This window comes from Oncorhynchus masou, chromosome 32 (genome assembly GCF_036934945.1).
Source record: "Oncorhynchus masou masou isolate Uvic2021 chromosome 32, UVic_Omas_1.1, whole genome shotgun sequence".
Taxonomy (NCBI): Eukaryota; Metazoa; Chordata; class Actinopteri; order Salmoniformes; family Salmonidae; genus Oncorhynchus; species Oncorhynchus masou.
Genome location: NC_088243.1, coordinates 39,035,541 through 39,048,455, shown reverse-complemented (window position 1 = coordinate 39,048,455; position 12,915 = coordinate 39,035,541). Strand labels below are relative to the sequence as shown.

At 43.1% G+C, this 12,915-nt stretch overlaps 1 protein-coding gene across 12 annotated transcripts in view; it reads right to left on the bottom strand.

Annotated features, from left to right (window-relative positions):
- The window catches only part of kidins220a (kinase D-interacting substrate 220a), a 133,225-nt gene extending 121,173 nt beyond the window's left edge, over positions 1-12,052 (bottom strand). For 8 of the 12 annotated variants that reach the window (XR_010453236.1, XR_010453237.1, XM_064954114.1 and 5 more), the window contains exon 1: positions 2,498-2,599. The gene's annotated coding sequence lies outside the window, so the exon portion shown is untranslated. Of the gene's footprint in view, positions 1-2,497; positions 2,600-4,580; positions 4,678-9,366; positions 9,492-9,715; positions 11,046-11,782 lie in introns of those variants that run through there. The other 4 variants (XM_064954105.1, XM_064954106.1, XM_064954108.1 and 1 more) reach the window with 4 other exon arrangements.
- Positions 12,053-12,915: the final 863 nt, after the last annotated feature.

The window sequence follows — 12,915 nt, the reverse complement described above, 5'->3', positions numbered from 1 at the left end:
GTTGCTGGATATTGGCGTGAACTGGAACACGTCGATCTTGAGCATCCCACACATGCTCAATGGGTGACATGTCTGGTGAGTATACAGGCCATGGAAGAACTGGGACATTTTCAGTTTCCAGGAATTGTGTACAGATCCTTGCGACATGGGCATTATCATGCTGAAACATAAGGTGATGGCGGCGGATAAATAGCACGACAATGGGCCTCAGAATCTCATCACAGTATCTCTGTGCATTAAAATTGCCATTGATAAATTGCAACTGTGTTCGTTGTCCGTAGCTTATGCCTGCCCATACCATAACCCCACCACCATGGGGCACTCTATTCACAACGTTGACATCAGCAAACCGCTCGCCCACATGACGCCATACATGCTGTCTGCCATCTGCCCGATACAGAATCAACCGGGGATCATCCGTGAAGAGCACACTTCTCTAGCGTGCCAGTGGACATCGAAGGTGAGCATTTGCTCCCTGAAGTCAGTTACGATGTTGAACTGCAATCTGGTCAAGACCCTGGTGAGGGACCCTTCCCACCGTTTCACCAGCTGTCCGGGTGGCTCGTCTCAGACCATCCCACAGGTGAAGAAGCCGGATGGGTAGGTCCTAGGCTGGCGTGGTTACACGTGGTCTGCGGATGTGAGGCCGGATGGACGTACCGCCAGATCTCTAAAAAGATGTTGGAGGAGGCTTATAGTAGAGAAATTAACATTCAATTCTCTGGTAACGGCTCTGGTGGACATTCCTGTAGTCAGCATGCCAATTTCACGCTCCCTCAAAACTTGAGACATCTGTGGCATTGTGTTGTGTGACAAAACCGCACATTTTAGAGTGGCCTTATATTGTTTAAATAGCTTCTTGATAGGCTGTTGGTGCGTATGGAAAATTTCAGGGATTTTTTTTTATTTCAGCTTATGAAACATGCGACCAACACTTCACACGTTGCGTTTCTATTTTTGCTCAATATAGAAAAATGCGCAAAAAAAAAAATCCAGTGAGGGCCTTTTGTTCGAAAAATCTTTTTGATTTTCATTCAACTACTCTAAAAATAAATCATGCGAGAACTCAAACAGTAAAAAAAAAAAAAATGAAATGGCCATCCCTAATAACAGTAGGCTATGCCCCCATTACCCTGTCTCTGAACCAAAGATGTCAAACCCACTCATACTTCTGACAATCTGAACTAAGTAGGAATTACAGTACGTCTTCCAGACGTAGAGGAATAATGAGAGCAAAGCAGTCACCATGGCTACGTGAGACTATAAGACAAAACAATACAGCCCAATACAATAATGAGATGAGCTCCATCATTGAAGGCAAAGAAAATGCCCGAAGCCTACTTAATTGGCAGTTATGGACATACACAGCACTCTAATTTCTGCTGCTTAGGCTATGTCAGGATGTGCTGTGTCTTCTTAACTTTGTCTATTGGACAAGGGCAGGGTCTCGGCCTTTTTACTATCAGCGATTCTAATGGTCCAGTGCTTCAGTCTGAGGCAAAGGGAGAGTAGCTGATCATTAGGCCTTAGACTACATGGCATGATTTAGTTGAAAAATACTCAAACAAATGAGATGGGGAAACCTTTCAAGGATTGGCTAAGTGGAGAACGATTGTTGCGCCGTCTACTTGCAGAATTATGCCCAATGACAAAACAATCAGAAATGTGCCTAATTTTATACAAAATTATGAATTTCACCCAATGACAAAACTTAAGACAAAAAGAGCTGGAAAAGCCTTCATGAGCAGCGGAGCCTGAAAATGTATGCCTAAGCAAATATAATTATTTAGCCTATAAAACTTTAATGAATCATTTTATTAGCCTATACATAATATATTAACTTCAGCAAAAAGCTATTTTGATCCTTAGATAGGTCTTAATTATTCTTCAATATCATAAATCCATAAAAATGTGTTTAAAAAAAATAAGATTCAACACGGCCTGTATGATTGTAAGAAAGAAGCATATTTTGAAAACTGGTGGCTACATCAGTCTGTCACCAAACAGCAGATGAAGAAAATTGAATCTGATTTATCTATTCAATCTGTCTATCTCAATTCTCTGCCTTTAGGCCTACATAGGCTAAATCTAAGAAGGTATGGTAAGGCTAGCAGATAACAGGCTTTGTTTAAAAATAAATTTTAAAAAAGGTCTATGACTGAACAGAGCCTTTGTTTACAGCTGAGGCAACACGAACCCGCTGACACACCCTCACGTGTATCAGAGGCAGCACAGCCGCTATCAGCACAAAAGAATGGACAATGAGTGACCAGACAACAATCAATGAAACCTCAAGGATTCCCTGCACAGAGTATTGATTGAGGGGGTTGAAAACTTCACCTCATCCCCCACCATTGCAAAACAGAAACCAACAAAACACCAACAAAGAAACACCAAGAAATAGAAGATAAGTAGACTAAATAGTCTTAATTTTATACAGGCCTCACAAATAGCAATGAGCAAAGTCAAATAACTAACAAAGAACCGAGTGGCTTACCTTTATGGAAAATGTCAATTTGACTGCACTGAATGGCAATGGCTGTTCTTCAATTACTATCCCTCACCCACACTGACTGAGTATCAACAAGCGCTGCCTAGGCTCCACATCCCTCCCTGACTCTCATGAATAATGGATGAGCAGGCAGAGCCATGCCCCAACCCCATTGTCACTGAATCCATCCTTTCCCAGCTTTAAAAAGCAGATGTCTCAATAATGAAACCCGGTCAAATACTAATGAATTAATGCATATTACCTTCTGATGCACATTTACTGAAAAGGTCAAATAAGTTCTAGGTTCAAATACCACAAGAAGGACAAGGTAAAAACTCTATACCCACAAGGTTTGGCCAGGCATAAGCTACAGACAATGAACAGAATTGCATTTTATCAATGGCAATTTGAATGCACAGAGATACTGTGATGAGATCCTGAGGACCATTGTCGTGCCATTCATTAGCCGCCATCACCTCATGTTTCAGCATGATAATGTCGCAAGGATCTGTACCAAATTCTAGGAAGCTGAAAATGTCCCAGTTCTTCCATGGCCTGCATACTCACCAGACATGTCACCCATTGAGCATGTTTGGGATGCTCCGGATCAACATGTATGACGGCGTGTTCCAGTTCCCGCCAATAACCAGCCTCTTCGCACAGCCATTGAATTGGAGTGGGTCAACATTCCAATCAACATGCCACAATCAACAGCCTGATCAACTCTATGCGAAGGAGATGTGTCGCGCTGCGTGAGGCAAATGGTGGTCACACCAGATACGGACTGATTTTCTGATCCACGCACCTACTTTTTTTTTTAAGGCATCTGTGACCAACAGATGCATATCTGTATTCCCCAGTCATGTGAACTCCATAAATTAGGGCCTTAATTGATTCATTTCAATTGACTGATTTTCTTATATGAACTGTAACTCAGTAAAAATCTTTGAAATTGTTTCATGTTGCGTTTCTATTTTTTTTTTCTTCAGTGCAGTTCCAAGATCTCTAAATTTAACCAGTCAGCTCGTTATAGCCTGTCTTCCTGTCATGGGGGATGAAAATGCTGACGATATATTTCCATGGAATGTGTTGGTCACAAGGTCTTTTGTTTGGAAGAGCAAAGGGTCAGACAGCTTAGAAAGGACATGTTTCTGAATGCAACAGCCTAGGTACAGAGTTAATGTTTCGTCATTTTGCACCGAGCCTAAATGTCCTAAAAGTCCATTGGGACAAGGTGCAACATAGCTTTGACGCAGCCAAGAGACTTTTGACATTGTGCTGGCATCAAAGCTAGGTGTAACATAAAAATGATGAACCATAGGCTATAATGGGTGACTAACTATGCCGATGACGGACTTCTAAAGATAGCTAGACAACTCTTCAGATGTTTCTAATGTAATGAGCAGGTTACTGTCAGTGGTATAAAGTACTTAAGTAAAAATGCTTTAAAGTACTATTTATATGACAACTTTTACTTCACTACGTTCCTAAAGAAAATAATGTACTTTTTACTCCATACATTTTCCATGACACCCAGAAGTAGACCATACATTTTGAATGCTTAGCAGGACAGGAAAATGGTATAACTCACACACTTATCAAGAGAACATCCAAGGTCATCCCTACTGCCTCTGATCTGGCAGACTCACTAAACACACATGCTTTGTTTGTAAATTATGCCTGACTGTTGGAGTGTAACCTGGCTAAAAAAAAAACAAGAAAAAGGTGCACTGGTTTGCTTTATGTAAGGAATTTGAAATTATTTGTACTTTTTCTTTTGATACTTAAGCATATTTGAGCAAGTATATTTAAAACCAAGTACTTTTACTCAAGTGGTATTTTACTGGTTGACTTTCACAATGAGTCATTTTCTATTAAGGTATCTTTACATTTACTCAAGTATGGCAGTTGGGTACTTTTTCCACCACTGGTTAGTGTTACAGCTTATTGTACAGTTTATGCACAATAAGCTGTCACAATGTCGCTCGAGGGGATGCCTCTTTCGAATCCGAATGTGACATTTATTTTCTCACTCCTACCTGAACATATAGTCTAAATGTTGAATACACTTCATTTGAACTGACTCTACCTGTCCGCTGATTTCGTCCTTATTCGGCTGGAATTATGAGACAAAATATTCACAGGAAAGTCATATTTGACTTCCTAACGTTGGTATCTGTGTGCCTTCTTGCCCCCCCACGGTAAAAAAAAAAAAAAAACCTAGCGGTCACACCCGGAAAAGGGTTCCAATCGTCTTGACATAATTTATTTTCCAAACACTTCCAATTAAATACATGTTTGGTGTTAGCTTAACTTGGCGTGACGGTTTTGGTGACCTTGTAATTCTCTCTCGAACAAGGTGAGTTTTTAATCAATTTATTCGCCTCAATTTACTCTCAAAAATTCGAAATGTTAATTAGCAACAGAGAAGACCTCGACAAGACTACAATTTCCTGCGGGTCATTTGTAGCCAACACTGGCGGCTACCATTCACAGCGCGACCGGATGCATTTTTCTGCCTTTCCATGGTGAATCTATGTGCTGTATTGAAATGAATAGTGTTCAACTTCTTACGTCTCCTTTATCCTTCTTAGCTAGCCACAGACTACACTTTAGCTAGCTAGTTAGCAGAGCAGTAGATCGAATTATCCTGTGTCAGTGAGTGTACCTCTTAAAGGATCCACCCCAATTTTAAATGTTCGCCTAAAATGACATACATATTTTTTTTGTAGCATCTTTGAATTGCAAGAGAAAGGCCATAATGAATTATTCTAGCCCAGGTGCAATTTAGACTTTGGCCACTGTATCGCAGCAGTGTATGTGCAACGTTTTAGACTGATCCAATGAACTATTGCATATCTATTCAAAATGTATCAAGACTGGCCAAATGTGCCTAATTGGTTTATTCATAAATTTAAGTTCATAATTGTGCACTCTCCTCAAACAATAGCATGGTATTCTACATTGAAATAGCTACTGCAAATTGGACAGTGCAGTTAGATTAACAATCATTTAAGCTTTCTGCCCAGGTCAGATATGCCTATGTCCTGGGAAATGTTCTTGTTACTTACAACCTCATGCTAATCACATTAGTGCACTTTAGCTCAACTGTCCCGAGGTAGAAACACCGATCCTGTGGAGGTTTAAGTTTGAGAATCTTAGCAATACAATGTTTTCTATACAGCTGTCAACATTCTACAAGGAAAGACAATCAATTATATAATCATCTACCAGATTTCCCCAGATGCGACTTAGATGAGTGATAACGCAATTCTAGAATGTTGTCATTGATGAGAATTCATCTAATAATCTATTGACATTCAGAATGATTGACTTTTAAACATCCAGCCTGTATTGTTGTTGCATAACCAGAGACAAATCTTCAAAGTCACAGTATTTATTTATTCAGAGTGGCACATGCATTCAGTCTTGATTTATAGGATCCTTCACACTGTATGATATGTCAAGTGATAAAATCCCAAGTTATCAATTGAACGTTTATGGAACAACTGCACTTGTTAAATATTTTACAGCTGTAATGTCAATCAATCAAATAACTTTATACTGAATACAAATATAAAGGCAACATGTAAAGTGTTAATCCCATGTTTCATGAGCTGAAATAATAGATCCCAGAAATGTTCCATATGCACAAAATGTGTACAAATTTGTCTACATCCCTGTTGGTGAGCATTTCTCCTTTGCCAATATAATCCATCCACCTGACAGGTGTGGCATATCAAGCTGAATAAATGGCATGATCATTACACAGGTGCACCTTGTGCTGGGGACAATAAAACCATAAGCCGCCTCCAACTTTGTAAGATAATTTGGCAGTACATCCAACTGGCCTCACATCCACAGACCATGTGTAACCAGGACAGCCCAGGACCTCCACTTCCAGCTTCTTCATCTGTGGGATCGTCAAACCATGAACATGAAAATTATAAGCCTCAGAACCTCACATTCTAAATGCTGGGATGAAATCTCAAACATTAAGCTTCAAATAATCAAACTGATGTCACTGGGGACAACACTGTCCACTCTGTAGCATAAACCAGTCAGTAGATGAACATTTACTTATTGCATGTGAATTTGCTGGCTTGTCTGCAGCTGATGATACTGGGGAGTATTTCTGTCTGTAATAATGCCCTTTTGTGGGGAAAAACTCATTCTGATTGGCTGGGCCTATGCCCTCCCAGGCCCACCCAAGGCTGCGCCCCTTCCCAGTCATGTGGAAAGGGCCTAATGACTATTTCAATTGCAATGATGCAATGATTCCCTTATATTTGAGCTGTAACTCAGAATCGTTGAAATTGTATGATTTTTTAAATTTTTGTTCAATAAATATAGCACATTTCTTACAACAAATGCATTTGAAGGTGTTCAAAGTCATGCCTATAGCACTTTCTTCTTGGCAGGTCTCTATAGGTGACCAGGGGATTCTCTCTACCACATGTGGATGCTCCCGTGGAGCTCCTAAGTGCAGCCTTGCAACTGCATTGGCTATTTTTGCGGTTCACAATAATCGGCTGTATGGATGTGTAATGTGAGTGGAGGAAGCCACTTGTGCCCAACCAGATGCAGTCAGTGGAGGATCTTTACCCGGCCGAAGACGACTAAGTCTCTGTCCCTAGAGCCCACAGAGGAGGATCTTCAGTGGCTAAGGAACCATCTCTGGGGCAGGTTCAGTGGAATGGCATGTCTGTACCAAACATTTTTTTTAAAGGCACCTGGAGCATGCATGGCGCTGTCGAGCAGAGCACACTGCCCTACCCTGTGCTCTGACCTCTTTCTCCCCTCTCTCTCCAGATGAAATCTCGCTTCTTGTGACGGCCGGCCGCCCAACAACCTGCCCGCTCGACCCTATCCCCTCCTCTCTCCTCCAGACCATTTCCGGGGACCTTCTCCCTTACCTCACCTCGCTCATCAACTCATCCCTGACCGCTGGCTACGTCCCTTCCGTCTTCAAGAGAGCGAGAGTTGCACCCCTTCTGAAGAAACCTACACTCGATCCCTCCGATGTCAACAACTACAGACCAGTATCCCTTCTTTCTTTTCTCTCCAAAACTCTTGAACGTGCCGTCCTTGGCCAGCTCTCCCTCTATCTCTCTCAGAATGACCTTCTTGATCCAAATCAGTCAGGTTTCAAGACTAGTCATTCAACTGAGACTGCTCTTCTCTGCATCACGGAGGCGCTCCGCACTGCTAAAGCTAACTCTCTCTCCTCTGCTCTCATCCTTCTAGACCTATCGGCTGCCTTCGATACTGTGAACCATCAGATCCTCCTCTCCACCCTCTCCGAGTTGGGCATCTCCGGCGCGGCCCACGCTTGGATTGCGTCCTACCTGACAGGTCGCTCCTACCAGGTGGCGTGGCGAGAATCTGTCTCCTCGCCACGCGCTCTCACCACTGGTGTCCCCAGGGCTCTGTTCTAGGCCCTCTCCTATTCTCGCTATACACCAAGTCACTTGGCTCTGTCATAACCTCACATGGTCTCTCCTATCATTGCTATGCAGACGACACACAATTAATCTTCTCCTTTCCCCTTCTGATGACCAGGTGGCGAATCGCATCTCTGCATGTCTGGCAGACATATCAGTGTGGATGACGGATCACCACCTCAAGCTGAACCTCGGCAAGACGGAGCTGCTCTTCCTCCCGGGGAAGGACTGCCCGTTCCATGATCTCGCCATCACGGTTGACAACTCCACTGTGTCCTCCTCCCAGAGCGCTAAGAACCTTGGCGTGATCCTGGACAACACCCTGTCGTTCTCAACCAACATCATGGCGGTGGCCCGTTCCTGTAGGTTCATGCTCTACAACATCCGCAGAGTACGACCCTGCCTCACCCAGGAAGCGGCACAGGTTCTAATCCAGGCACTTGTCATCTCCCGTCTGGATTACTGCAACTCGCTGTTGGCTGGGCTCCCTGCCTGTGCCATTAAACCCCTACAACTCATCCAGAACGCCGCAGCCCGTCTGGTGTTCAACCTTCCCAAGTTCTCTCACGTCACCCCGCTCCTCCGCTCTCTCCACTGGCTTCCAGTTGAAGCTCGCATCCGCTACAAGACCATGGTGCTTGCCTACGGAGCTGTGAGGGGAACGGCACCGCAGTACCTCCAGGCTCTGATCAGGCCCTACACCCAAGCAAGGGCACTGCGTTCATCCTCCTCTGGCCTGCTCGCCTCCCTGCCATTGAGGAAGTACAGTTCCCGCTCAGCCCAGTCAAAACTGTTCGCTGCTCTGGCCCCCCAATGGTGGAACAAACTCCCTCACGACGCCAGGACAGCGGAGTCAATCACCACCTTCCGGAGACACCTGAAACCCCACCTCTTCAAGGAATACCTAGGATAGGATAAGTAATCCTTCTCACCCCCCCCCTTAATGACTTAGATGCACTATTGTAAAGTGGCTGTTCCACTGGATGTCAGAAGGTGAATTCACCAATTTGTAAGTCGCTCTGGATAAGAGCGTCTGCTAAATGACTTAAATGTAATGTAAATGTCGGTGGAGCAGCAGGATGCTATACGGCAGGCAACAGTTGGGACAGTGCACCAACCCCAACTGGCACATCATAAGGAGAGGGAGGTTGACGGCCAGACATTTGGCGCAGCACTTAGGGCCAAGCATGTTACTCCCTCGCTGCTAAAATAGGGTCCTCAGATCAGTCATTGGATGGGGTGTTGTCTGTAAAGTGGAGCACAGATAACAAAGAGGAGGACATCAAGGCATTTAAAATGGCTACAGGGATGGATGTGCATGATTCAGAGCTTTGGGTCACGGGGTCTGGTATCCTGGGTGCCTCACCGGATGGTCTGGTGGGCCACCACAGCAGTGGAGGTCAAGTGTCCCTATGGTGCAAGGGACCTTACCATTGAAAAGGCAGTGAAGTCCAAGTATTTCCCTATCCTGGACGGTCTTATCGCCTCCGTGACGACCATCCTTACTGGCACCAGGTCCACTGGATCAGCGTCCTCGTCACGCTTCCTGTCAGTACCTGTTTTCAGGGAAGCCAATGGTCCAAAAATATTCCACATGAAAATATAAAAAAAAATAAAAATATAAAAACGCAACAATTTAAAAGATTTTTACTGAGTTACAGTTCATACAGTCAATTGCAATAAATTAAGGCCCTAATGTGCTCTGTGGGATGTTCAAAGTTTTGGATATTTTTTTATAACCCAACCCTGATCTGTACTTCTCCACAACTTTGTCCCTGACCTGTTTGGAGAGCTCCTTAGTCCTCATAGTGCCACTTGCTTGGTGGTGGTGGTGACTTGCTTCTGAAGCTAAGCAGGTTTGGTCCTGATCAGTCCCTGGATGGGAGACCAGATGCTGCTGGAAGTGGTGTTGGTGGGCCAGTAGGAGGCACTCTTTCCTCTGGTCTAAAAAAATATCCCAATCCCCCAGGGCAGTGATTGGGAACACGGCCCTGTGTAGGGTGCCATCTTTCAGATGGGACTTTAAACAGGTTTCCTGACTCTCTGAGGTCATTAAAGATCCCATGGCACTTATCATAGGGGTGTTAAACCTGGTGTGGCTAAATTCCCAATCTGGCCCTCAAACCATCACGGTCACCTAATAATCCCCTGTTTAAAATTGGCTCATTCATCCATCTCCCCTGTAACTATTCCCCACATCGTTGCTGTAAATGAGAACTTGTTCTCAGTTAACTTACCTGGTAAAATAACAGATAAATAAAAAAAAACTTCCATTGATGGAAAATGATCAGTAGACTTTGTCTCCAGAACCCTCAACGAAGTCCACAAACATAATATATGCACGAACTGTTTCGACTGGGAAACATGCGGACACCTTTACAAGCGCGGAAGAAGTGCCAAATACTGACCACTGTGTCGTGAACAACATCAGTGTGAGGATCAAATCGTATTGGTTACATGCAGATGTTAATGCGAGTGTAGCGAAATGCTTCTAGTTCCGACCATGCAGTAATATCTAACCATTTCACAACAGCTACCTTATACACACAAGTGTAAAGGAATTAATACGAATATATACATATACGGCATAGGCAATAGTGGAATCGGCGGTTGGCGTTCAAAACAAAAGTCCCCCATTGAAACTGATACAAATAACGGAATCATGCCAATTGGACTAGTTAATGCTAAACAAGTTTGAAATGTTGTATAAATTCAACAAAATGCCGTTAATTTGACACAGATAAAGTATAGTGAGTTGAAATCGCACGGTGGATGTATTAGACTTCATAATTGCATTGGGGACATAGGCCTTATATGCATTGTACAGCCTTACCTCTGGATCTTGGGTCCGGCCTACTCAGCGTTACAAACATTACCGTCTCTCTTTTTGCGAGACTTCAACTGTTGGAAATAACCTAACTGTTCAGCCTATTGTGTGTATTTAACAATCATCTTGAAATGTACAGCCTTGGCTATAGTTGAGTAACGTTCAACTCCTCTCCTTTTTTATAGTGGAGTTTTGATAACCAGTCGCGGGATTTGCTAGCAACAACAGTCACCTTCAGTCAATTTTGAAAACGCCTACATTACCGGTTTACCCTTTACAACTGCGGTCCTGAAAATTCATACTTTAAACTTTTATCAAATAAAACCACTGACTTCTTCCTCGTGTGTCGGTCGTACTACGTAAACTGAGATTCAATTGGCACATGCGTGCGGATTTGTGCAACACAAACGAGAAACTTGGGAGGTTGTATCCTTTTAACAAAAAAAAATGAATTTCAGCACCCCGCGGAAAAACCGCAGTTGTTCGGGTAAGCGTTTTCAGAATTGACACTTTTACAAGAATCGACTGACAGAGACCCAATGTTGTTGCTACCAAATCCCGCGACCAGCAATCAAAACTCAAACTCCACCTCAAGAGAACGGGCTGAACCTTACCTACGGATATTGGGTCCATGAAATTGAAAGTAAGCTGATACCCATTGATCTTGAGTCCATGAAATGGGGGTAATATACAATTTGCCTAATATGAATGTTCAACAAGTACAATAGGTTGAATAGTGAGGTGATTGTCCATAGTTTAAGTACGACAATAAGAGCTACAACGCGAACATGTGTAAACTTCATTTTGTGTTCCCGAGTAGGCTGAATGTGTATAACATTACAACCTTGTTTAGAACAATTGTGGCATAATTCCATTTTTTTTTTTATTCCGTTTGCAAGTTAATGGGTGACTTATTTTGAAGGAGAATCCCGATGCCACTGTTGTTGGTCACGACAAAAACACCAAATACAGAGGCTAGGTAACACGATTTCTAATCACAAAACCCAGTTTGCATCTTACCTTTACGATAAACAAACACCACGTCCTCTCGTTCGAACTGGTTTACCCTGTTTCTTTTTTAATTTTCCAACGTTTAGTTTCTTCACTGCTTTGAAACCACAACACTCTTGTACTTAAGTGTTTCGGGCAGGCTTTGTTAACGTTTTTGACGATTTGCGAGGGCGTAACGTGGAGAAAGGGTTGCGAAAAAAAATTAAACAGCTGCACCGTTCCTGGCAGTTTTCAAATAGATCGATCATTGTTCGAGGCTAGAAATGGTTTATTGATATGCCTACATTAACAGTGCAAGATCATCTTTCATCGTGGATTGTATCCACAGCTAGGTTTTATAGCCTTACTATGAACCACTGACGGTGACCTAGAAATGTAATCACCTGGTCAGTCATTCGAAAGATCCATTTACCAATACATTTAAGAATTATAGCTCAAACTGGAAATTTACATTTGTAAGTAAAATGCAAATAGTATTCAGTTGTCAACAACATATCTCAGTGTCTGGATTTTCTTGGAATAAGTATAATTCGCTTTATACAACCTACTGAGTAATGATCGCGAATACCTGGGAGAGGACTGGTGAAAGCATTCCAAATATGATCCAGAACTGATATAGCATTCAGAGCCACGTTGACTGTCAAGGGATACATTAGGATTATTAGCAGTCATGTGGGGCATTGATGGTAGATGGAGGGATGTGTTGTCTTACATGTTTTTCCCCAAGTCTGCATTTTACCACAGACATGACTAAAACAAATGCTTCCAAGTTTAACGAAGAGGTGGTTTGAGCGACAGCTACACAGAACCTCTCACACGCACACAGCAGAGGGTCCTTGTTTGTTTTAGGTTAGGAAATGAGAGGGATCTCATAGACCCAGATTTGAAACAAAGCAAGCCTTTTCATTTCCACTCCGCTTTTGATTAGGTCCAGGCCAGTGACTTTACGCTCGTTAACTAGCTCGTTTGCCAAGCGCCCTTTCCAGCGAGCGACAGGGCCAGAGTCAGACACACAGTATTTAGCGCGCATCTCAATAGTCCAAAGTGGCTTCATCTCCTTTCCTCCATCTATACCAATTTGAAAGAGCTCGATGAGTGGAAGCTTGGCCGGCAGCCATGGTAGCTAGGGCATCTACCATAGT